Genomic DNA, 24,086 nt, shown 5'->3' with positions numbered 1-24,086 from the left:
CATGGTCTGTTGGATTCCAGTATTCCATCCGTCTGTGGGCTTGTCTCCACTGCAGAGTTAACTTGAGTTATAACCCTAACTTGAGTCCTGTCCACACAGGACCATCACTTTTAACTTGAGTGTGGTGATGTCAACCTTTTGGGTGCGTGTGTGTAGGTTACAGCTAGAGGTAGCACAACTCAGTTGCTAACATCAGTTGCTCTGTGCTACTCATGTTCTTTTACAGCGTGGCTGTTCTCAGTCAAGATGATTTAACTCAAGTGCAGATAACATGTGCTTCTTCTGCAGTGAAGACATAGCCTATTTCAAATGAGAAGGACCCATTCCATTTTTTGGTCTATAATTCAAAGTAGGTTTTTTCATTCTTTCCTACCACAAATTAAATGTGGTTACAGTCAGAAAAAATGACTGTCAAAGCAAAACCCCAAGGATTTCTCTTTGTGTCAGTGACTTCCAAATCAGACCTGCTAAATTTACTAGACAAAAAGAGCTTGCTTGTTTCCAGTCCTACAAATGCAAATGAAATCCAAAAATCAGGCTGCTTTTCTACCTCTTACATTGAAGTCTCTTTATTGGTGTCAATCAAATTTGTCTACTACTAATGCTGATGGTGTGTAAGGCCTATCATCTTCCAAAGAACAAGCTAGAGTTCACGTTGCTGTTAATAGGAAGTGGCACTATAAGGTTAGCAGAAATGTTGCTAGAACGGTGTAATTTTAACAGCCCCTAACTGCACTGCAAAGGTTATGGCATTATGAGAGAACATACCTAACTATTTCTCTGCAACGTGTACTATTCTAAAGTGATAAAATAATTTACAAATAAAATGTGGAGATCGAGGGGAGAGGGAAGTGGCGCGGGACTTCTGCTGTCTAAAAGGTGGAGTAAATATTAACATAAACAGGCCCTTAGAAAAGCTTTCTCTTCTTACTTGCGTATGTGGAAGGGGGAGTTCAAATACAAACCAACCCTCTTAATAAGACACTCTCGCAGAAGTGGAAGACATTAATCCTCTGTAATGAACTTGGGAGGGCAAGGCTGGTGTGTGGTTTCTATTTAAGCTGCATGAAGGACCAGATTACAAAAGCATAGGTTCCTTTGTTAATTTAAATCCTCTTTCTCAGCTATGCAAATAAATTGATCTAATTTGTGGTTCAGTCATGGGTTCATTTGGGACAGCACGGGTTGCTTGAGTTGTGCAGCCATGGGAATAGACAGGGCAACATCCCTGCAAATAAAGCATCTTTATGCTTTGCCACAAGAAGCAAAATCTAAATGAGGAAACATTCACCTTGTAACTGATGATTTAGGACTCCGGGGTGCATAAACTCTGCACGGGCCAACCTAGCCCTGCATTCTTTGATATACCAGCTATTTTGGCCTAAATGGAAGTGATCATTCTGAAACCTCCATACAGCAATGCCCGGCTCTATCTTGTGAAGTATTGAATGTGTGTGATAGCATATACAGGTCTGATTCCTAGTAAAGGGGGTGGGGGGGAAGCTGGTCTTCTCTCTTTTCTTTCTAGCTCCTATTTCTTTCTCAGTTTCTTTTGCTACTATCCAACATCTGTCTCCACTCTACTGTTTCTCTTCACCCCAACCCCTTCAGACCACTTTTTCCCTCTGCCCTTTCCACTCTGCACCCTTATTTGCATTGTTAGTCCTCCCCTTATTCTCTCTGTGGACTGGTCTGCCTTTCACCTGCCATTGCGGGACCCAAATCTGCAAGGTGCTGATGTAACACTGGCAGAATCGAACCTGTGGAGCTAAATGCATGAGCCTCTCTCTATTGCATGAGCTAAAAGCCACATGACTCTTAGCTAAGGCTGTAGCAGACTCATCAATCTCTAGCTGAGTTAGGTGCCACAGCACCACACAGGGCTGGCTCTGGTTTTTTTTTGCCACCCCAAGCAAACAAACAAACAAAGAAACCCTGTGGGGTGGCTGGAGCAGTGAAGCAAAAAACGTGCGGGGCGGCCGGAGCCAGGGTGCAGGGGGACAGCCAGGGTGCACTGCAGACATGCCCCGTGCAGCAGAGTGCACGCCCCGGCTAGCGGGCGGGAGGGGGAGGGAGTGGGTGGGGAGAGAGAGAAGGGGGGCAGCCAGGGCTTCCTTCAGTGGGGCGCTCGCAACACGGCCCCTCCCACCTGCCGGGAGGGCAGACGGAGTGCGCAGCCCGCTCCCAGCAGGGCGCTCCCCTCCTCCGCGCCGCCGCCTCCTACAGGGCAGCTGGAGCGGCGAACCAAAAAGAGAAAAAGCCTGCGGCACAGCCGAAGAGGCAAAGCACACCAAAAAAAAAAAGGTTTGGAGGGAAGCCGCCCCTTCGAATCTGCTGCCCCCAAGCACGAGCTTGCTCGGCTGGTGCCTGGAGCCGGCCCTGGCACCACACCAAGCATGCCTGGGTTACTCGGAGTCCCTTCAATTCATTCTGAGGGCCATAAATGCTGAGAGTACTCAGCACTGGTGACAGACACTCAGGTCGGGCCCCATCTGTGGGAGGATAGACTTGTGGCAGAAGCACTCCGGTTAGGAGCATAGGCTTCTATTCTTGAATCATCAGACTTCCTGTCTGACCTCACGTCGCCTCTGTGTCTCAGTTTTGCTGTCTGTGGTAACTAACCTTCAGGGCTGCTGAGGCTAAATTCATAGTCTGTGTAAAATGCTTGAAGAGACTGCGAGGAAGGTGTGATGGCCACCCTCTGGGTTGAGACACCAGGGGTTGACTGAGAAACCTCCAGCCCTGGAAGCAGGAGCTGCTACAGCTTGATCTAAAAGGCCAAGGCTCTGGGACTAGCTGTGGTAACAAGTCATATCTATGTGGATGTGCAGAAGGGACCCTGTAACACACACGCACTCACCAGTGGGTTACCAAAGCACTGCCAAATTCAGCCTAACTTTATAGCAACGTCTGCTTTCTCCTCCACTCAAGCAGTAATACAGCCGACCGTGCTGAAAGAGCTGGGACAGGAATCAAGTATGAACTAGATCAGCGACTCCTTTTTTTCATAGCTATTTGTGTACTGGTTGAGTGAGACAAGATAAACGTTATGTTCCAGAATAATGCACTGTGTCATCTAACTTGCTATGGTAGTCAAAGCAGACTGGGGGTAATGAATACCAATATAAATAAAGGCATTTAAAACTAAAGCTTGAAACAGCATCCTAGAGAGCACAGGTGTCTAATTAGCTGGCTTCTTGAGCTGGCAGTAATGAACTCTTTATGTCAGATGATAAGCCCCCTGCTCCTAAGCCACCTGGAACACACGTGTGCTGCTACCTTAAATGGCTTCTCCATTTATCAATAGCACACTGAGAAGTGCAGGACACACTGGGAAGCACAGAAGCTGACTAGCATGTATGACTGCAGTAAGCCCAGTAAAGATATGGGCTACAAAGGAACTTATCCAGAGGTCATTAATGTTGTAGTTCTCAGCACAACCTCATTTGGCGGTGAAACCAATGCCTTAGACTTTGGAATCATTAAGAAGCAGACAACTAAGGACCAATAGATCTATCCCACTGGACTAGCCATGGGTATGTGTCAAGATGTGTAACCCATGCCTGCTTGGTGTGGCGCTCTGTCCCCCTCTAGTGGTATCTAGACTATCTAGAGCAGAGGTCACAAGGTGATTACATGGGGGTTGCGAGCTGTGAGCTCCATGGGGCTGACAGCCCTGCGCCCCCATTAAATTACCCCCATTTATAATAGGGGGTCACACTCAGAGGCTTGCTCTGTGAAAGGGGTCACCAATACAACAGTTTGAAAACCACCGATCTAGAGACCGATGAGTCTACTACAGCCTTGGCTAAGAGGCACATGGTGTTTAGCTCATGCATTTAGCTTCCCAGGTTCGATCCCGCCCACCGCCGACTTGGGTCTGTTGGTGTTACAGCTGCATAACATCAAGCTGTTTAGGATGTTTAGGAATTGAAAGGGTCTCAGTCACATATATGACATGGCACCTCCCTCTGTCAACAGTATGGAGTTTATTTGCAGAATACAGTATGGAGAGAAATACTGGTGGAGTGGGATGAATGCAAGGCACAAAGTAGCAAAGAAAACAGTGATTCTCGCTGGTGGGAGTATGGAAGTAACTCCATTCAAGCTACATGGGTGTTAACTGGGTGCAAGTGGGCTCAGAGTCAGGCCCACTCTCTAGCGTATATGCTGCCCCTAGAAGTGGGTTGGGCTCGGAAGAGCTAGAGGTGTCTTTCTATCAGGGCATAGCTGCTTTTAATGTTCTGTGGTCCTGAAGGATCATGGACGCAGGGTTGGGTGAGAGAGGGATATGAGGTGATCTAGTCCATCTTCCCATTGCTGAAGGTTTGTTCCTTTGAAAGCTGTCCTGATTCTACACTGCCTTGTACAATCCCACATGTGCAAAGTGGGTATAAGATGCTACTAAATCGGAATGATATTGTTACACCACTTTGCACAGGTGTAAGTGACTATGCAAGGCCAGTACTGCATCAGGCCCTAGGTCTCCAGTGCTTTGCCCTGTCTCATCCAGATGGGGCTTCTCCCACTCATCTTAGGATACTGTTCTAAAGCAGAAGTGAAAAATGAACAATGCTTGAATGAATTTAGCCTGCACAGCACGGCATCTGCATAGCACGTTAGCAGTCACATAGGCCAAGGATCAAGAGAGCAGGTGGTCAGAGAAAGATGTTGAATAATCATCTTATCCCTCTCAGCAGTCAATGAGGGACGGCAGTGCTGGATAAACAACGTGCTGGTGGCAAGGACATACAAGACCTCTAAAGATATGCGGTACATCGGTGCAAGACCAACTTACCCTGTTGATAGTATTAGGGATGAGTAAGTTACTAAGTATTCACAATTAAGCGGAGAGTTTTTTAATGGGGGGGGGGCACGGAATGATATTTTGGACTGAGGCTCAATAGAATGGAATAAAATTAAACTGTAACTTCTTTGGGCCAGGGATCATGTCCTTCTGTGTGTGATTTTAGTCCTGGCTCTGCCACTGGTCTGTTGTGTGACCTGGGCGAATCACATGACTGCTCTGTGCCTCCTGCCCCCCACCCCCCAATCGGTAAAGGGCTTTGTGATCTATGGCTGAAGAGAACTATAAAAGAACTAAGTATTATTGGACTGAATCAGAAGTGCTCAGCTGCGTTATAATATAGTCATGATCTCCTAGGGAGATTTCCCTTAGTGAAAGTGGTAGGTACCTTTCCCTTAGTGAAAGTGTAGGAGTACCTGAATTCTATTCCAATTCCCATGTGCAGTTCCTAGGGTCTGCGTCACTTGGCTGAATGTCAGCCACAAAGTCCTAACATCCTAGATTTACCACACAAAGGGGCACTGTTGTAGAAGGTATCAGAGGAGTAGCTGTGTTAGTCTGAATCTGTAAAAAGCAACAGAGGGTCCTGTGGCACCTTTAAGACTAACAGAAGTATTGGGAGCATAAGCTTTCGTGGCTAAGAACCTCACTTCTTCAGATGCTTATGCTCCCAATACTTCTGTTAGTCTTAAAGGTGCCACAGGACCCTCTGTTGCTTGTTGTAGAAGGGTGACATCTCTTTTGTGGGCACAGATTTCACCAATAGTGAGATCGTGGTGCAGCTGAAAATGGCCCCCTATGTATTTTCACTTCAGCTTTAAATAGACCTGTGTTTCACAGGTGTTTCCTTTTTAGTGTTTGAAAAACCTTTTTGTAGTGCTTCCTTTGTTTGAATGAATCCTGTTATTTACCCTAGCCGGCACAAACTACAGGTTTCTCCTTATTTTATCTAGGAATAGCATTTTAGATGGCTGTATTTATTCAAGATGAAACTCTGCCATGAAATACAGTGAGTATGGTTGGCCAGGTTACTGCCCATATTCCTGGCATCACTCCGGATTTTGGAAATTAACATTTTATGAATCTGTCTTTTCAGTCCACCAGCAGGATTTACCTGGCTATTTTTCGTACCTTTCATAAAATCTGCTGGGTAACCTAGTGCCTGAGGCCATAAGCCGGGGGGGGGGGGAACGGGGGATAAGGGGGGAGAGAGAGAGAGAACACTAGTCTTCAGAAGACTCTATTTGAATTTCATGCACTGCTATTGCTAAATGAATCAGGAATCTGAGGAATTGCATCTAAGGTCTCCTGGGTGGTGGAGGAGAACTTTTATTTTCCATTTAATGCTTCCAGACAATGCAGTTGCTTTAAGAATGTTCTTCCATGGGATGTGGATGGCAGGTGTACAACCTTGGGCTGTTTAAACTGGCACTGCTAGCTCCCAGGTCGTAACTGCTTGAGCGGACGGCTGCGCGGTGAGATGTTGCATTCTGCCATCTGTGTCTAAGTGTAAAGTTAAGGGGAAAAGAACAGGTGAGATTTGTACTTTTGAAAAGCAAATCCCCTTAAGACTTCCACAGGTCTGCAAAGGGAGCTCGTTCATATGTGTCAAAGCATGGCTCCTTTCTACCTTTGTTTGCTTACGGCTAGAAATTCCTCTTTAGGGCGCAGACACATTTCTTAGTATTACTACTCTGCTGCTTTACAGCTGCCAAAATAAATCTTGCTCATCTCCCCTCCTAGCTTACCATGTATCTCTAGGCCAACTGATGGCTGCTCCTGGCCAGGTGTGGTGGCAGCCAGGGCCGCCGAGAGCGGGTTCGGGCCCTGGTGAAAAAAAATTTTCGGGCCCCCCAGCAAGGGCGGACCGGGTAAACAGGGCTGATGAGAGAAGGGGGAAGCCGGGCCCCAGGCCCCCTTCTGGACCTCCGGGCCCTGGTAATTTGTACCAGATTTCCCTCCCCCCACCCCCTCGTCGGCCCTGGTGGCAGCAGCATCTTGGCTGGCATCAACACTGCTGATTTACCGGGACATAAGGTGTTCTGTTATCAAACCTCCATCTTTCTATTTTCTTTTTTTAAAAAATGTATGCCCAACAGCCTCACTTCCTGTAAAAGAGGGAGGGTAGGGTCATGAGCAGTAACCCGGAGCTGTGAACATGTCATATCTAATGAACTCATTGGGGCACAGTCTGCTCATTACTTGGAGAATCTTGCCAAGAGATAACCCCAAGCACGGCTAGAAGTGGGTGGTTCAAGACTGTAGGCAGCACTCTTCCCTCTGAGTCAGTACGCAGCCCGAGACTCAGACGCTGCTGTGGCAGGTCCTGTCTTTTTTGATGAGATTTAAAACAAAGGTCCTACCCTCTTGGGATCATTAAGAAAAAGTCATGCAGCACTTTTTACAAAGACTCGGTTGTTAATGCTGGTTTCCTGACCAAATCCCAGCATCAATATTTTGTGTTCAATTTAGGGGAATATTATTCTTGTAGTTCTATCGAATCTTCACTTCCTGTCCTAAACATCTTATGGTGTCTCCATGTTTCTCCTCAGAGGCGGCTGTTTTTCAGTGCGGGATGACGTGATCCCTGTAAAAAGTTTGTGGGAAAAGATTTCACACTTGATCAGGGATTTTTGGGGGGGACCTGGTTTTCAGAGACTGGGTGCTCTGCATTCTCTAGAAATGAGGCTCCTTTAAAGTAACTCAAGTTGGAACACAAAAATTCAAGGCACACACCATCACTAGTCCTACTTGAAAAATCTTGGCCAGTTAGTTGAGTAAAGCTTTTTGGGAACCTTGAGATGAAACCTTGACTGTTACATATATGTAAGATTAAAGGCCATGTAGAATGGCTATTTTTTTTTTAAACTGTGACTTCAAACTATTGTATGTGTTACCTGATAAAAGACGGTTCTACATGGTGTCATACTTCTGAAGGCTCAGCAGCTAAGTTTACAATTCCCAATCTCTTGCAGAATCCCTGGGGCCCGATTCTTAGATTCTTACGCTTGTGTGGAGGAGGTGTAAGGGGAGACCACATCGGAATTCTCCCTTCGCTCGCACTGAGGTAACATTCTACATCCACTTTGTACGGGGATAAATGACTACACAAGCTGTGGGGCAGGGGCGAACCGGGATCTGGGTGCAGAACTAGGCTTGGCTCCTTTGATGCCGTTGCACAGCATAAGGGAACAGAAAAGCTTTAACCACGTGGCTTAGGGCTAGTCTACACTACGATTCGCGTAGCTGAAGTCAAAGTATCTTAGTTTGACTTACCTGGCCGTCCTCATGGCGGCAAGTCGACCACCGCAGCTCCCCTGCCAACTCCATTTATTCCTCCTGCCGAGGTGGAGTACGGGCATCGATTCGGAGATTGATTTATCACGACTAGACGAGACGCAATAAACCGATCCCCGATAGATCGATTACTACCCACCGATCCGGCAGGTAATGTAGACGTGGCCTTACTATTATCAAGTTGTTCATCAATAGTAAATGGTGTCAGGGACGTCTTAGTTTGAGCCCGGATTCATACAGACCCTGTAGTCTCTCTGAACTGCAACAGGCGTTTATTACTTCAGATCGCACAAAGAATCTGTGCTTTCAAAGAACAGAATATGAATTGAAGTGTCACACAGAGTGACCCCCTAGATACTGCTTTGCTGAGATGGTGGTTGGTTTTTTGAGTATGCCTATTCTAAGGGCGTGGTAACCCCATGGCCACCTGAGAGAGGTAAAACTAGGCAAGCCTGTGAGTGAGTGCCTTGGAGCAAAACATTCAACAAATGAATTTATCGGATTCCTGAGGATGCGTCCTAAGGTTGTTGCACAGAGACTTGTGGCAGAAGCTTTCCTTGCATTCTCCCTTTGATTTGTGCCCCCAGCCAGGGACAAATGCCATAATTCAAAGTAATTACGTATTCTTTTGTAAAAGAGACACATCATGTAGTTAAAATCACAGTTCAGGGGTCAGATGGGACATGATCACAAGTGCTCTCTCCCTCTGTAATTGGCAGGGCTTTATTTTGGATTTGCAAATTATGCCTGCAATAGCTGTGGGTATCAACAGAGATAGCATTGCAATAACAAATGTCTGCTGGCGAGTGGCATTGATTTAACCCTTCTCTGTTCAAAGTTCTTAGCACGTTCCATTTTCATGCAAACATGGAATTTTCCCCTTCACTAGAGGTGTTAAAATTAGTTCAGAAATATTGGTTTGAGCTTACTGCAGAGCCCAGTTCTGATCTGCTCTCACCAGTGTGACTGCATTGACTCTGATGGATTATTCCTGACTTGCGCTGGCCCAGAAAGCCTCATTTGTACCTGAGACAGTGTGGCAAAATAGGCAGCTGACAGATGTCAACTGCAGGAGAGGAAAGCTTGACTTTCACAGCTTTGCCGTTTCTGTGCTGAATGTCCCTTGTTAAATTTAAACACCGAGATCTCAGTACTTCAGTGGGGTTGCATTTACACAATCCCAGAAACGGTATTAAGCAAAAGTAAACTTCAGGTATCATTCACTCCCCTCAACCAGACTAATAAGGGACAGCTATCAGAGGATTCAGCCCCATTTTATTCTTGGGTTCAGTCTCCAGCTGCCACTTCCAATTGACTGATCTCTTTTGAACTGCACTACACAGCATGTCCCAGACCTTAAAGGTGTAGTAACTCCACAGTCGTCATTGTTCTTAACGCCTCATACACTGCAACGTTATGAACATTAAGGCTCCTATACTTTTGTGAGGAAGGCAAATACTGGGCTAGCCATTTAATGGCAGGTGGAGACACACAAATGTTAAGTGATTCACCCAGTACCGTAGAGTGAGAAAGTAGCAAAATTAGGCGTGGAGATTTAAATCCCAGTCTCCTATCTACACAGTATCTTGTCTCCTGCTCCATCCATACTATTGGACAGGAATATCTGGGACCCTCCACTACATTCAGACTTGGGCCTTGTCTACATGGGAAACAACCTCTTTGTCTTCTCTTGTCTTACCCTGTTATCATTAATCTGCTTTGGAAGGACATAACTCTGCTTTGGAATATGGCTATAAGGTTCCTATGGATGCACCCCCATTTCTAATTACCTATTTTCTCTGGCCGCCAGAGCATGCGCAGGATGGTGCCCAAGGCAGAAGATGAAGTAGTTTGAAAGTGGCTTTTGTCCCCCCAAAACATTTCATCCTGTGCCTATAGCCCCAAACATGCTGCTTGATGTTCCCTGTTCTACCCCTCAAATGTCTCTGGGATACTGGGAGCCCCATTCATTTCCCCCAACTACAAGAGAGAGGCAGCTCCCATGTTCTTCCATTCCTGAAGACAAGGGGACATCTCTGATCCCACATACACATTCTTGGGACCCCGTCTGCACAGATGTGTTCACTCTGCACTTTGGCTATTTCTGCATTTGAGTGTAACCTTAAAACTGTCTTATGTCTCAAATCAATGAAGGTGGGGTTTTTTTAATTTACAGTTGCACTTGGTTGAAAAATGTCATTAAGGTACAGCTGTCCCTAATCACCTCCATTCATAATAAAATCAATTCACCACGTGTATCCATTATATTGTATTCATTACATTCATCTTCTTCTATGCTCTGCTCTCATGTTTCCCTCCCGCTGACTCCCTGGCCTGTAGGGACATTTGATAGAGGTATTGTCTCTGGCTGTTCATAACTTTCCAAAAGTCTTGCCACCTCCCACCTATCAGTGAGGCTCTCTCCCTTGCTTCCACAGATGTTGTACAAGCTCCTATGACATGAGACAGATATCCCTCAGAAGTCTGTAGCCTGGTCATGAGACCACCTCCATCTTCTTTTCAGTCTTCCAGATGCATATTCCACACTCCCTTTGTGGCTTCTTGGGGTACAGTTAAACGGAACCTTTCTCATATCCAAGTGTCCAGACATTTTGTCGACACTAGGAAAAAACATGTCTTACCTTTTGTTGGCTAACCTGAGATACAATGCTCACGAAGACCAGGCAATTTGCTGATTTAACATGAGTTAACAGGTCCAGGTTAAAGCTAGGCTCCCCCATAGACTTCACCTCAACCTAATACATATTGGAAATGACAGCCTGCCTTGTCTTCACTATGATTTTACCTCATGTTAGCTATCACATGGTAGCTGAGGTAAGAACACACCTTTCTTTCCTAGGGAAGATGCATCCTAAAGGGCTTCCTAAACCAGGGAAGTAGAGGGTAAGCTGAGTCTCCTAGCATAGCATCTGTAACCACAACACCATTAATGCCCATAGTGGTTTGGGGAGCGAAAGTTCCACTCTTCCTTACGTTAAACGGGTGAGTTTCTAAAAATCTGGGTGTCCATGGAGCTTCCATACTATCCCCTGCACCACTAATATTAACAAACCTGCTATGATGATTAACTAGACCATGGAGAAATATCCCTTTCTGTTGAACTCTGAGGCCTGGTGGGGAGGACAAAGAATAGGCAAATAGTTCCCATCAGTGACCCCTAACCTGTTGGGAACTCCAGCCATGCAAATCCATCACTAACCCACCATGCATTGCCAGGCTTTATGACCCAGGGCAGCAGCACCCTTCCAACGGCAGGGCATAAAGTTGACTTTACCAACACCAAAGTGGCTAGCTATTGGCAGGTAGCAATTGGGACAGTACACTCCCAGAAGGCATTGGTCACGTGCTTCTCCACACTGAGGAAGGCGCTCATGCTGGGGTCCAGCACAGCAGCTCCGGGATGAGCTCTGTGCAGACTTCCAGGAAAGTCTCCTTCCACATCCTGAAGTGCTGCAGCCATGGCTGGTCATCTCAGGTATGTAGCACTAACTTGTCCCACCCGTCAATGCTGGCTGGCTGGACCCACAAGTGGTGCTCCACTAAGTGAAGCCAGTCCAAGGAAAAGTCATGCAGTATTAATTTCCCAGTTTCATCCTCCCGCTCGAACAGTATCCATGTGGCATCTTACTGCTGGTGATCTTCCATCTCCTCCAGAGCAACTGGCTTGGTGATCGCCAATACATGTGGAGCCTGTTTGTGTTAATGCGGGTCAGAAGCATGGTGCTCTGCAGTACGTCCTCCAGGCTGCCTGACAGCAGTTTGAATTGCTTTTTTAAAAAGTGAAATAGCTTGAAAATGGCACTGGCTAGCAAAAACAAACAAACTATTTGTGTCTGGGGAAGGAGTTTGACCCCAAGTCCTAGAATTTCAATAGGGTCCTGTAGGTATCCCACAATCCACCATGATAAGCTACCCATAATGCATTAAGCATAGTGCTGGGACATGGCATTATGGGATACATGCTCAAAAATGCTGTGCAGTTCCTTTTTAAAAAAACACAGTGCTTTGTGGATATGATGACTCACAAGGAAAGTAGCTTAAGCTATTTTAGATAACAGCTAGAATGGGAACACTATCTTGTTTTAGTTCTACAGATATAATTCTGGCCGGGAGTGTGTGTGATGCAGACAAGAACTAAAATCCTAAGTGCAACTGAACTAAATCTGGCCTCTGTAGATGTAAGAGTATATTCTCCAGTCCATTGGATGCATGTAATTCCCATGTGCCTCAAAAGGAAAATGGACCCTTAGTTTACATCACAATCATGGATTATAATTTGAGGAAGTTGGCAGTCTCTTCTAACAAGAGACAGGACCAGCAGGAGGAATTAATGATCCTGTTCCTGGTGAGCTGAGTTCATTGACACAAATTGAAATAATTTGCTGAGCAGTGCACAGCGAAGCTCACAGTGGGAATTGTGCCCCTGGTTAGCATAAAATCTACCCTGCAGAAAGGAATTTATATCATAATATGTTGTGTACATTTAACGTTTTTCCTTATTCTCTTAAAAAACAATGGTGGTCATATAATCTACAACTCCTCCTGCTTTCGGGTTGGATAATCACTGGGGTAAATCCTCATCGCTGACACATCCATAGGAGAGAATGCGTGATGGGGTGGTATAAACCTTTGGCCAGCCCCTTAGCTGGAGCAGGTCAGCAGAGCCCCATACGTTCTTCCTTGTATGGACCTGTGTCAGTAAATCTAAGAGTCCTTCAAAAAGAAGCAAAGTCTGAGTTCTGGTGAGCTGCTTTTGGGGATTTTTACATTTGATTGAACCAAGATGTTCTGAAAACTACACACTAACTCTTTTCCTGCATTGTATCTAAAAATTGTGCACACCCCATTAAAATGAAACTGTATCAACACTGCAAAGTTTCACCAACCACATTTTCTTCCATTCATCCATACCTGCTGCATGATTCATTCAGACTGTTTCACAGGAGATGGAGCAGAGGGAGAATTTTCCAATGCACTGCATGCCAGAAATAATCTATTCTTTCAAACAGTTAGCTATTAACAAAGTCGACAGATCCAAAGAAAAGTTACATTGTCAGTCAAATATTTCCTCATCTTCCTGGAATATATAAAGTGATTTTCTATCTGACATACTTGGAAACACTGAGCAGTATTTTAGTGAAGATACACAATCAGTAGGTGATAGAAACAAAGAATGATGAGTGACTTTTAAAGTACCATGGATGTATATCGCACTGCACAGAGAATTCAACCCTGGGACCGCTGCAAATGACTTACAAGATGAGTGGAAAGCTAATCCAGTGCAAAAATAAGTAAAGACAAAGATCATCTGGGTCAAATGCTGCTTTGGTTACATTGATAGAATTATTCTGGATTTCCATCAATTTTGGCTCCTGTGAAATTGAGAGCAGAATGTGGCCCACTTTCACTAATGTAATTGCACTAGATGCTCTTAAATACAGAGGATGCATTGATGAAGTTGGCTCTATCTTGTTTGCCACATCTTGGTTTCGACAAACCAAATCACTTAGGCCACCTCCTGCTTCCTTTCACGTCACTGGGAGTTTTGCCACTGATTTGAGTATGACCAAGATTTTGCCCAGTATCAGCTAGAAAGGTGGGGCCCAATTTTTAAGAGCTCAGCTCCCAGTTAGGCACCTAATTCTGGATTCCTTAATGTTCAGCCCTGAGAAGCTGGTGGAACTGAGCTCTGTTGAAAACTCAGCCCTTTTAGCGCTGACATTTTGCTGAGTCCAGTTGCATTACTATTGCCAATAGCAAAAAACTCCCATTGACCAAGATTTGGCCTTCTCTCCGACAGTCATTTCTTTATCACTGCTCCTCAGGTTGTTTCCTGGTTCAGGGTTAAACTTTCCCCTGTCTTAGCTCCTATGCAGCTCCCTCAATGGTGTAAACCAGGGCAGAATTTGATCCAGAGAATCTAATTTCTGACAGGAAGTTGACTGTGGATATGGGAAAGTTGAATTGTGTGTCAAGTTTCCAGGTAGGCAATCTGATACGACAGCTATCTTTACCTGCTTGAAACAGCAATCAACTGTTTTAGCTACTGGAGTTAATTACTACAAAATGGAGGTTTATTTACAATACTGAGCTTTATTTACAGTATTGCATAGCAGTTAATCCTCCCCATGTTTCAAAATAAAAATCTGCAGCCATTCAATGATAGACAATAATTGATTAGACCTCAGAGAAATACATATTTATAAACTTTAATCTAAAGGGCTGTCCTATGTATAATGTATGAAGCGGTATATAAAAGTGTGAGGCTGGCTAGAGGAAGTGGTAGGAAACTATTTTCTTTTTATAGAAAGAAATATTTTAAAGGGGCTTTGATCGAAAGTTGGAGATCTGTATGTGTCTGTTGGGGAGCAAGTGTTCTTTTATGAACTGGGTACAGTGTGCATATAAGTAGATGTATTCTATTTGATGTGTGGAGATCAAGGTGTTGGAGCCTTTTGCTGCTCATCTGGCCATCGTATGGTTTGTATTTTTTTTCTTCCATTACTGTTTTCCCTTGTTCAGACAATCAATTAGGTCTAGTTTTGCTTTTTTAAGTTGCATGAAATTTTGGCCTTGTATACAAAGTGGGGAGGGATAGCTCAGTGGTTTGAGCATTGGCCTGCTAAACTCAGGGTTATTAGTTCAATCCTTGAGGGGGCCCCTTAGGGATCTGGGGCAAAAATCAGTACTTGGTCCTGCTAGTGAAGGCAGGGAGCTTGACACAATGACCTTTCAGGGTCCCTTCCATTTCTATGAGATAAGTCTATCTCCATTTATTAAGAACACTGCTGATTCCTTTCCAAAATTCATAATTGTGTGAACAGCTCTTCAGCACCAGGGGTGGATCTCTTTTCCTGCACAATAATAATAAACTGTCTTTCATCCAAGGATCTGGAAGCACCACAAACTAGTTAAGCCTCACAATACTTCCTGTGTCATTATAAAATGAGTACAATATTGACCCAAAGTGGAAACTGACACAGAGATTTAAGGTCCAAACTTAAGAACTTGGCATTGGGCATCTGAATAAGCGGCTATGTGCACAGCAGTTGTGAGAACCTGTATCACCGGGAAATGCAGCACCTTTGAAAATCAGTGCCTATTTCTTGAATACCCAGTTCAATAATTTTTAGCTTGACTCCCCAAAGCCTGTGAAATAAGTCCAGGACAGAGCCAGAAACAGACTGCAGGAATCCTGGCCCAAAGTCCCATGCTCTAAGACCTGGAAGACTGTGTGTTCTCCAAACAGTGGTGTGTGATAGACTGTGTGCTGGTTTATCAGTAAGTGCTGAGAGACACTTGGATAACACGAAGAAATAAAACTTTGAGAGTCCCGTGTAGGCCAGGAACTGTGCAGCCTGGAAATACCCGGGCAGGAGGGAGAGAGACGCAGGTCTCCACCCAGCCATGATGGTTGGGGAGTTGGAAGCCTGAGAGTGGGTGCACCTCAGAGTGGGGAATATGGTGCAGCTGCCCCGAACTGTGACCGAATTCACCCCCTGCAAGTGAAAGCTTAAAATTTGACTAGTAACAACTAAAGTATCCCTTGACTGCCAGCGGCAAACGAAACATTGAAAAGAGTCTTCCTCATTTGTCTGCTCTGGAAGAGACGCTTTGGTAGAGCACTTAAAATATACAACTGCAGGGAAACAAAATAATATGTTTACGTAGTCTTTAGTGACCTGACAGGCGCTTCTGATATAATCCATTGTCCTTGACTTTGGAAGGGACAAAGTTTTCTCAGATGAGGCAATGTGGTGAGGCAACAATCTTCCAGAGGAAACTAGGCAAATCCAGAGTCCGAGCATCTTTAGGAAACAGTGCACAACCTTCCTCTTTGCCAAAGCCTTCTGACTATCATTAGATATTCACAACCCGGACACCCCCATCTACCCAAATGCCCCCCAATTTATAAGTAAAAACAAAATGAACCAACAACAAAAAATATAACCAAAGCACAGTTTTTGCAGAAGAGCCAAGGATTCCATGAAGTCCACTAGGGACTTTATTATTGGTGCTCAGATGCCATGGTGACAGGCAGCAGTCTAAAACCCTAAAACAGAAGATCTGGCTGCCCAGATAAATTGAGCAGCAATTACATGATGGCAAAGAGGGCTTAATCTGTGCAGTTGGAATCTTATCCAGTCCTTTAGGTATGGGTGAATCATTGCTCCATCACTATTTAGACTCCTGTTTGTGGCAAATGTTAGATGAAGCAACTGGTGACCTACCCCTGGGAATAAATATTAGCTTTTGTTCAGGCCAGTTCTTTAGCTTCCGCTTGGATGCACTCAGTAATCTCTGCTTTGTATGTATCACCAAAGGTGTCAGACTCTTACTAGGTAACTACTCCTCTGGAGATGATTCTGTGGTCTTGGTCCACTCAGAGGAGACTGGCAGATGATGGTAATCTTGTTTTGCAACTGCCTCTGCTAATGTTGGCTTGAAAATTAGCAGCACAGAGATCAAAATAATGTGTAACCCAGCAGCCCTCTCACCAAAATACTAAACACAGCAACAGAATGTGTCACTCCGGGAGCGTCCTTACCAACAACACTCGCTTGCCACAGACGAGCAGTGTAAGGCTATTATCCAAAGAGCTTGCACTGCATTTGGTCATCTGAACTAACTTAAGAAGAAGTAATTTGCTTTTATACAAAGATCAAACTGTGCAGTTCACTAGCATTTCCCATGTTAGTATATGCTAGTGAGACATGGACGTGATACCAATGTCGTACACTTAAATACATGGTGAACCTTATCTTTAAAAAGCCTCCAGAATTGACTGTCTCCCTATTGGAATCAATGGACATATTATTCTGTGGGTCCTATTTTACTCTGCCAGTGAGTATGAAAGTGTGGGAAAGCTTGGAAGCCTCAATACAGTAGCTGGACACAATCGCAGTTCCCCTGAACATAGACTGCTCCTTCCCATCACCCCCAGACGCAGGGATGGAGCACGGGCCATGCATCTCCACTCTCTGCCATCAGAGGTAGGCAGGTCTGGAGTGTGGGGCCTGCTGCACCTCCTGAAAGGTTGTAGCAGCTGGCGATCTCTCCTTGCCATAGCCCTAAAATAGGGAGCTTTCTACCAGCCCAACTTCCTGCCTCTCCACAGCAGCATGGTAACCTGGCTTGGATGTCAAGAGATCGAGCTTCTATTCTTAGCTCCACCTCTGACCTGTGGTGTGATCTGCGTCTCTCTATCTCAACTTTGCCATCTGTACAATGGGGATAATGATGCTTACCCTAGGGTGACCAGATAGCAAGTGTGAAAAATCGGGATGGGGATGGGGGATAATAGGAGCCTATATAAGAAAAAGCTCCAAATCTTGGGACTGTTCCTATAAAATCAGGACATCTGGTCACCCTAGTTTACCCTCCTTTGCAAAGTGCTTTAAAATCAACAGATGAAAAGTGCTTTATGAGAATCAAGTAGCAGTATTTAAATACATAAAACCATATTATTCTGAAAAATCTCTGCGGTCTTCCTTTGGGAACCTGCAGGAGCAGAGCAAAACCGAGGACACACTTTTTACAGACTACAAACTACACTAAACTCCGGACAGTCATTTGATCAAATATACAGGGTCTCTTGTTCAACCAGTGGTGGCTCCAGGCACCAGCGCTCCAAGCGCGTGCCTGGGACAGCAAGCCGCGGGGGAGGGCCCTGCCGGTCCCTGCGAGGGCGGCAGTCAGGCAGCCTTCGGTGGCATGCCTGTGGGAGGCCCGCTGGTCCCGCGGATTCGGCAGCGAGTACGCCAAAGCATGCCACCAAATCCGCGGGACCGGGGACCTCCCGCAGGCGCTCCGCCAAAGGCGACCTGCCTGCCGTGCTTGGGGCAGCGAAAAAGCTAGAGCCGCCCCCATGTTCAACAGTTACGCACACTGCTTAGCATTACATGTGAGGCCTAGTCTTCACTTACCGGCTGGTCCGGTGGCACGCCATCGATGTTCTGGGATCGATTTATCGCGTCTGGTTAAGACGCGATAAATCGATCCCGGATCGATCCCGGAAGTGCTCACAGTCGGCGCCGGTACTCCAGCTCGCCGAGAGGAGTACGCGGCGTCGACAGGGGGAGACTTCCGGCCGCGTCTGGACCGCGGTAAGTTCGGACTAAGGTACTTCAAATTCAGCTACGTTATTAACGTAGCTGAATTTGCGTACCTTAGTCCGAAGTCCGGACTAAGTGGGGACCAGGCCTGAGAAACCCAATGCTGCTAGAAGCAGTCATTCATCAAAACAAATTCAATAATTTTTAAATTCTGGTTGTAACGGCACTTTCATAATGTGGTTAACACTGCCCCCATCTACTTCTTTTTAGGATCATCTTCATTTTTGACAAGGTCACTCTAGGCCTTGTAACCCTGGTTTGTTGGATATTAACTCTCCCAGAATAACTTTTCAAGGCTGTGTCACCTAAGGATTCTTCTTTGTGAGAGGTCACTTGATTTCTCCTTTAAGGCAGCTTTCCACCTGCTTTGCACTCCCTCAGATACCCCGGATCTTGCCCCATGAGTGAAAATCCTTCCTCTTTGTTAATGCAATGAATTCCCTTCACCTTGGAGAATTAAAAAAAAAACAAAATTAAAGGCTGGGATCCCATTAACCACAGCTTCCCCCACCCACCCACTCCCCAGCAGCAGCGTAATTGTACTGCGTCTGAGTGCTTTCCATGTCGACACACCATTCTTTATATTTCTCTTTGACATTTAATTGCTTCTCACAGAATGGGCAATGGTTTGCCCCCGACCTACTGTGTCTACAAAGACATGCCTCTGGTAGGAAAGAGATTTCTTCAATCTAATTAACCGCTTTTATTAGCCAGCCACTTCAAATGAACTGCACACACATCTTGAGCTGTGCTAGGGTGGGAGGGAGCAGTTAAAAACTAACTGTTTGCATGGAGTAGATGAATACAGTTTCATTAAGCGCTTCAGCACATTGGGCCAGATCTTCAGCTGCAAAGTCAAAAGAGCTATGTTAGTTTATACCGGCAGAGGAGCTGCTCCACTTATATAAGCTGTTGGAAAAGCAAGCAAGAGTGTTTACTGAGCATTCCAGGGTGGGCGAGGCCTTGGTCTCCCAGCCAGGATTTACAAAGGGGTTAAGAGGGGAATGGAGCCCAACACTACTAGTCTCTGCTGTTAAGTGGCAGAATAATAGAGGCTGCTCTGACCTCCAGCTCTTATGCTTTGTTCAAGAGCTTTTGACCTGCACTGAGCCACTACTGAAGACTGGGAGCAACAAGACAGCTCTTCCCTTTTTTCCTGGTTTGGCTAAACTTAGGACATGTGTCAGGCTCTCTGTTCCCTCCCTTGATGGCAGCCCTGGGAAAGGGGTTTGTGGAGAAAGTGAACACACTGAGCTTTTAGACTGGAGAAGGGAGGCTACTGGCTTCATTGCTGGCCCTCAGGAAGACCTGTTAAATAAGCAAGGAGGCTCTGTAGTCTTCAGCTCTGTGGCAGGAACAGAGCCATTTGTTCCAGCCATGTCATCACATGGACCCACATGGCTTGAAATCCTACTGAGGACCTGGAGTGTGTGCGGCACACCGAAGGACTGAAATTAGGAGCTTTCCCTGAACGGCGAGTCTCCTCTGGCTGACGAGGGATGGCAGTAAGCCGTCAGAATCAGTCGGTGTCTCAACTGATATGAGAGGGCTTTGAAGATGTGAACATGAGCAGCTAGAAAAGAGGCAGGCTCTTTATGTCTGGAACTAACTTCCCCATGAAGGACAGGTCTTCAGTAAAAGAAAAACCATGTTAGGCAGGGCCAGGATTGGAGGAAAAACCACACTCATGTTGAGCAACTAACCCTGCTTGCCTGTTGCTTAGGGTGAGAGTTTAATTCTCTGTTTCCCTTTTAGGGCCTGCCTCAGAATGTGCCTGGGGAGGCTTTAATGAGCAGAATTTCTGCTGTACCTCCACTGCTCTCAGTGTTCTGGCCTGACAGCACTATTGTCAGAATCAATACCATGAATAATATACTGCTGGAATCCAATAATAATTTAAAAGATAACCCTTTGGAAGGAAGCACATTCTCCACTGTCCCCAAGTGAATTAGAACTTCATTTCTCTTCAACATACTTCATTTTTTAATTGGTAAAGTTAACAGAAAATTGCTGACCGTAAGAGTGAGGGGAAATATGCAGAAGGTTGACATGGAAGGTGAAGCAATTTTGCCTTCCTCCTGGAACAGAGCCTGTTTTCTCTACTGACTGTAAATGTTCCCCACGCTCCCCAGAAGCATCACAAATAGTATCCCCGCTGACAACCTCAGCAGAGAGGACAAGGAATGAGGGCCTTATCCTGCAAGATGCTGGGCATCCTCAATTCTCATCGACTTCAGTGGGGCTTGTTTAAAGGTGCTCGGCACCTTTCTGGGTCACTCCCTGAATAGGGGTATAGACCACACTACACTCAGCTGTGGATGTGTTATTCCATTAGGTTGGGATTGAATCACACAGGTGGGAGAAGTTTGTCTTGTGGTTGCTCATACTCTTCCTGTTCTATGGATAAACGGAAGATATCAGTCTCCATGGCCATCAATTAAAAAAACCAAAACAACCTCCCCATGAAACAAATAATCCTTTACATGAATAAAGCCTAGGGGGTAAAAAACCTACACCAAGAAGAGTTTTTACCCTCAAGAGGGAGGGGAGCCAGACACTCCATAAAATCCACTAGGGCCTCCGCTATTGCCATTAATTTTTTACATGGAAGGTGCTCAGATGCTCCCGTGGTGAGTGGCAGGATAAAACCCTAGGATAGAAAAATCTTCCCCTTGTGTGATGGTGTTCTAACCAAGTCTCTTTGGAAGGTCACAGGGATCATTGCTGAGTGATGTTCAGGGCTAGGAGTGCTTTAGTTAGAGACAGGATGAACTTTGTCAGAAGTGTTCGGGGAATCAAAATGTGGTCACTCACCGGGAAGGGCAGGTATTGTGTAAAATCAACAAATCTGGCCTGAGGGAGACAGGGAGATTGGATAAAGTGTGGAGCCACTCTCACTCCAAATGTATATCATGCCTTCTACCATGAGTACCACTCTGGCTTGCAATCAGTGTTGCTCACCCCCTTTATCCTGCCTTGTCCTACTCTCCTTCTCACCACTGAAAAGCTCGGCGTCTGAATGTCTTTAACAGTTAAAGTAGTATCCAACAGATGTATAAGTATCCTTTATGGACAGATGCATTTAGGACTTGGAAATATGCTCGTGCCCCACCTCAAAGACTTTTTATATCCTCCTGTTCTTATGAGGTCAAACCCTACTCGCCTACCTCATTCTGAATTCCTACCGAGGACATGGAAATGTTGCGTGACATAGGAGATCAGGACTTGCCTACAGAGAATGCACAAGTCCTATTTTCTTTCTCACTTCAGGGAGAGGGGGAATCCAAACAAAGTCAATCCGTGAGCTGAAGCATTTAAATGGGACTGTTATCCAGGCAATTTTTTTCCCGCTGTCTTGTCACCTAACCTGCCCCACGTTGAGTGCCAAGGGTCGGCCTACCTGATGTTACATGTGGTGTAATGTACACTGTTGTGGGTACTATATGTGGTCCAATTGCCTCACAGTAGATAGAAGCAGACCTGCTCCAAGGTCCATCAGTTTGTGGTTGTCTAGCGAGAAGCCTTGTGCTACTGGCAAACAGTGAAGTGAAAACATAGCAAAATTTAGAAACCAAATGTCAGGACATTGGCAAACGAATGCCTATTATTAGTGTCTATTGTTTGTATTATTGTAGTGCCTCCGGACCCTGTTGTGCTAGATGCTGTACAAACACAGAACTAAAAGATGGTCCCTGCCCTAAAGAGCTTACAGTCTGTCTAAGACAAGATCTAGCAGATGGATAAAGATGGGGGAGTGCAAGGATTCAATGAGCCAGTCCTGGTCAGCATGATCAGCAGTGGTCTCAGCACACCAGCTGCCTAACCACTGTCCAGGTTTTGTAGGCATCGTGGCAAAGAAGAGATTTAAGGAGGAATTGGAAAGAGAGCAGTGAAGAGGCTCTGCAAACGTCTATGGGGAGTTGTTCTCAAGCAGGAGGGGCAGAATGGGAAGTGTCTAGTCAACCTGTGGAACTCACTGCCGCAGGGCAGTTTTGAGTATGTCAGGCAAGCACGATATATGATAAGGGTAATCAAATCTCATGTTCAGGGTATATCCTGTGCTCTAGAAAGATGAGAAAGACATTTTTCTTCCTCACCCAAAGAGTATTACAAAACGGCTTTATACCTTCCTCTGACACACCAACTGTTGGTCCATGCCTGGGAAGGAATCTGGTTTAGATAGACCAAGGGTCTGATCTATCAGTGCAGTTTCTGTGAAGATTCCCTGTTAATTCAAATGCTGTAGGCCTTTTGGGTTTGATTTATGAGCTGGCGTCTCAATGCTACACATGTGCTTAGTTCTCTATGCATGTGACTCTGCTATATGTAGCAATTGATTGTTATACTAGGTCTCTCTTTGAGATACGTCCAATGCCATTAGAAAGACATGTTCACTGTCTTTGAGAAAACAGTTTTATTGTATTGGGGGAGGGAATGCACATTTAAAAGTGAAACTTCATTGAAATATGGTCCCCAGTGCTGACAACTCAAACATTTTAAAATAAAATATAAAGCTGATTTTAAAATGTAGCTCTGTTGCACTAAACCAAAATGACCCCTACATTTCAAAGGGAGCAGTATATCACGTGTCAATGTTTCTCATTTTCACGGCTTCAGACTGTAATTCTTCATTACAAGCATGGCTTTGTGAAGCACAGCAGACTGTGTGGCCATGTCTACCTTTTGTAAGTGGTGGTTCAGCTCATGAGAGATGTGGTCTAAGTGTTTGTGACTTGCAGGTCCTCCATAAAACTGAGTATCTTGAGTTCTACTGCAAGAGGTCTGGAGGTGGGAGCAGGTGTAGCTAAGAAACAGTAATTTAATTGGAAATTTGAATGGCCACAGAGATCAAATGACCACTATATGCACTATGTAAAAGGGATTTTTTTTAAAGAGGGGTAGTCCTTTTGAGGCCTAATTTAGTTTTAAAGATGAATATCAGATCCCAAAAATACAGAGGCTGTGAGAGAGAAATGGAAGGAACTGCTCCTTGTCCCATTTTAGCAGCCTGATCAGACTTCTGCCATCTATTTCTCAGAATGCCAGACCAAAGGAAATAACAATGTCCCAGCGCCTAAAACGTGACCTATGTAGTGCATGTTTTGTTTCCCATATTTCATCATCAGATTCCATTTGTTGTTCTCAGAATACCTGCTGATAACCATGTAAAACACATTTCCCCCCTGAGGTCACATGTACAGGGTGCATCTGGCTCTTTTTTGTTGGTAAGGATTATCTTGGTTTTTACTTTGCTCATTGCCAGCAAAGAGCCTTGAAAGAGTCATTTGAATTAGACAAAAGTCTCTGAAAATTAGAACCTCCCCAACATTTGAGAGGGAGAAGATTTATGTGGTCTCCGCAGGTAAACAGCTGCCTCGTCCTTCTGTTTGTAGCTCTTATACTAGTGCCATCTGCATTGACTGATCCAGGGCGGGGGGGGGGGGGGGAGAATTGCTTCAAAAATGTGGCAATGTACATCGGTTGATAGTTACCCCTCTGAATCCCTCCCTGTTCCTTTATAGATGGGACCATTTCTCATGGTGGGTTGTTGCTTTGGGGCATACTGTAAGGCAGTGCCATAACAAGGGCGAGGCGAGTGAGGCACTTGCCTCGGGAACACAAAGCCGAGGGGCGCAGAATGAGGTGGAGGGGGAAAAAAAAAGCCGCTGGCATGGAGATATTTATAACCCAGGTGATCTCCTCCCGCCCCCCCTCTCCCCCCCCCCGCACTCCCTTCCCCGAGTATCTCCCAGCCCCAACTTGCTCCCACCTCCCGCTGCCTTCCCCGCCCGGAGCAGAGTCCCTGTCTCTCCCCTGCAGCAACTGCTGCTGCAGGGTCCTAGTGC

At 45.5% G+C, this 24,086-nt stretch overlaps 1 protein-coding gene across 13 annotated transcripts in view; it reads left to right on the top strand.

The window, feature by feature from the left end:
- ST3GAL1 (ST3 beta-galactoside alpha-2,3-sialyltransferase 1) overlaps positions 1-24,086 on the top strand; it is a 146,514-nt gene that overhangs the window by 32,882 nt on the left and 89,546 nt on the right. For 7 of the 13 annotated variants that reach the window (XM_065586226.1, XM_065586227.1, XM_065586224.1 and 4 more), the window contains exon 2: positions 7,783-7,874. The exons of 4 other annotated variants lie outside the window; for them this stretch is intronic. The gene's annotated coding sequence lies outside the window, so the exon portion shown is untranslated. Of the gene's footprint in view, positions 1-4,691; positions 4,822-5,760; positions 5,817-7,782; positions 7,875-8,148; positions 8,255-24,086 lie in introns of those variants that run through there. 2 more of the 13 variants (XM_042860974.2, XM_065586221.1) reach the window with 2 other exon arrangements.

Source organism: Chrysemys picta, chromosome 2 (assembly GCF_011386835.1).
Source record: "Chrysemys picta bellii isolate R12L10 chromosome 2, ASM1138683v2, whole genome shotgun sequence".
Lineage (NCBI taxonomy): Eukaryota > Metazoa > Chordata > Testudines > Emydidae > Chrysemys > Chrysemys picta.
This window is presented reverse-complemented; position numbering and strand designations above follow the sequence as displayed.